This window comes from Hemiscyllium ocellatum, chromosome 35 (genome assembly GCF_020745735.1).
Source record: "Hemiscyllium ocellatum isolate sHemOce1 chromosome 35, sHemOce1.pat.X.cur, whole genome shotgun sequence".
Lineage (NCBI taxonomy): Eukaryota > Metazoa > Chordata > Chondrichthyes > Orectolobiformes > Hemiscylliidae > Hemiscyllium > Hemiscyllium ocellatum.
In genome coordinates this window covers 6,841,607-6,844,196 of record NC_083435.1, presented here as the reverse complement: position 1 = coordinate 6,844,196, position 2,590 = coordinate 6,841,607, and the positions used below count along the sequence as shown (strand labels likewise).

The 2,590-nt window shown below is 44.7% G+C and overlaps 1 non-coding gene across 1 annotated transcript; it reads left to right on the top strand.

Moving 5' to 3' along the window:
* Window positions 1–2,117: 2,117 nt before the first annotated feature.
* LOC132833037 (U1 spliceosomal RNA) lies at window positions 2,118–2,281 on the top strand. Its single transcript, XR_009647030.1, has one exon. It is a non-coding gene; the product is annotated as a U1 spliceosomal RNA (small nuclear RNA).
* Window positions 2,282–2,590: the final 309 nt, after the last annotated feature.

Sequence of the window (2,590 nt, the reverse complement as noted above, 5' to 3'; positions counted from 1 at the left end):
GGTTTCGGGTGGGACAGTAGATCTGAGTTTTAGTCGAACTGCTATTGAGACAGTTTGGCTCCTCGGGTCCACTCAGTCAATAGGGAAATTACAATATCCAACACTGTCTTCTGTAACAGTCTTCCCGAGGTAGAATGTCAATTAACAGCAAGTAACTAATTTATGCTAATTACATTCTTACATCAAACCGTTGCTGCCCAACAGCACTCGGAGGTGACCTAGATAACTAGTTCAAAGCCCAGTCCTGATGAAGGGTTAGACCCAAAACATTGACTTCTCCAGCTCCTGATGCTGCCTGGCTTGCTGTGTTCTTCCAGCCTCCTGTCAAATAAAGCAACTCAGGTCAGACGGGTCCCTCACACACTCCAGAGAGAACATTAGCATCAGAAACCTTGGGAGCAGGAGGAACAGCCTGATCTTCAGTTTGTCCCACTATAATCGGGGTAGGACAAACCTCTTTATCACCCTCTGAAAATGCAATCTTGCACAAATAAGAGATGCCTTTTGTTTGTTTGTTGATTAGAGTAAAACTCCAATGTTTATTAGTCTCTTTGATATGCTACTGTACCCTGCATTTGTGATAATATATAGATATATATATGAATAGAGTCCCTAGATTATGGAAACAGGCCCTTCGGCCCAACCAGTTCACACCGGCTCTCCGGACAGTAACCCACCTTGACCCATTTCCCTCTGACTAATGCACCTAACACTCTGGGCAATTTAGCACGTCCGATTCACCTGACCTGCACATCTTTGGATTGTGTGGGGAAACCGGAGCACCTGGAGGAAACCCACTCAGACACAGGGAGAATGTGCGAACTCCACACAGACAGTTGTCCAAGGCTGGATTTGAACCTGGGACTCTGGTGCTGTGAGGCAGCCGTGCTAACCAGTGCGCCACCATATCTATGTAAAGACATTTTAATGAATAAATGATAATATTAAAAATTAAAAATTATCTTGCGCTCTCAAAGCCAGAGGGCACAGGCATTAAAGAACTGTAAAGTTGCTCTGGAAATGAGAAGGACAAATGGGTTTTATAGAGGTGCTATATGGGAGTAGCACAGCAGCTCAGTGGTTAGCACCGCTCCCTCACAGCACCAGGGACACAGGTTTGATTCCAGCCTCAGGCGACTGTGTGCAGTTTGCACATTCTCCCCATGTCTGTGCGGGTTTCCTCCGGGTGCTCCGGTTTCCTCCCACAGTCCAAAGGTGAGCAGGTTAAGTGAATTGGCCGTGCTAAAATTGCCTGTAGTGTTGGGTGCATCAGAGAGGAAATGATTCTGGGTGGATTACTCTTCCAAGGGTCTGTGTGGGCTTGTTGGGCTGAAGGGCCTGTTTCCACTCTGTAGGGAATCTAATCTTGTACTTCAACCATAATAACCACATGTCATTATTGGTATAAGTGAGCAAGTAAATCAAAGACATATATGAAAATAATATTTACATTTGAATCACAGGCGACTGTTTTTCGAAACAACAGAGGGTGTTGGAAACGTGGAATGTACATCCAGAAAAGGTGGTGATCTCAGTTTAATGTCACATCCAAACAGCGTTGAGAAATATTGACTTGTTCCTGGCACCTTTAATCTTAACGGTGAGGTCTCCTGAAGTGACTGATTTGCAAGGTGGAACACAGAGGGGGGAAGATTGCAAAGCTGCAGTTTCACAAAAGAAGATTTGTTCAATTTGTAGGGATTAGGAAAAAGTGATTTCAAAATATCTTTCAAGTTTCACCAGCAAAGCTTAACAATTGCTTTTATTCGCGTTCACCTCACATTGTAAACAGTGTTTGGTGACAGAGTGCTTCAAGTGTATGAGAGATTTTTGGGGATTTGTTTTGGTGAAAGAGGAGACAGTCTGAAGGGGGCGGGGCGGAGCATTTCCGTTTAAGGCCGAAATGCAAATGTACGCAGCTTCTCAGGTCGCCCAGTGAGTGTCATATTCAGTGAAACCTGATCCTTTCTGGATGTTCTGTGATCCCGGTGAGAAATTGCGCTGTTCCACAGACAGGGAACCTTAGAGAGGTGTGTTTCCGATTTTCGAAAACGCAGTTAGTGTGAGTGTGAGAGGTATGGGCTGTTGTTGGGTTTGAGCGGGTGAGAGTATTAAGCATACTTACCTGGCAGGGGAGATACCATGATCACCAAGGTGGTTCTCCCAGGACGAGGCTATCCCATTGCACTTCGGGTGTGCTGACGCCTGCGATGTCCCCAAATGCGGGATACTCGACTGCAAAATTTGTGGTAGTGGGGGACTGCGTTCGCGCTCTCCCCTGGTTTACAAACAAAAAGCAGATCAATCAATAGAGGGCGCTCTCTTGTGCTTCATCATTTCCATGTTCAATTCAGTTTCACCCAAATCGGCAGAACAGTTTTTTAATTTCAAAATCGGTGCATGTCTTAACATTACAAAGGATAGATTGAATTAATCGAATTTACAGTTATCCTATTTACAATTCCCTTTATTAACCATCCAGTCTCTTATTATTTATCTGTGGCTTCAGCGGAACCCACCTAGTGAGTGGGTGCCCTGTTAAATGATTGCAAAGGAACCTTCTTTAATCCCCAGTTTATGGGGTTACCAT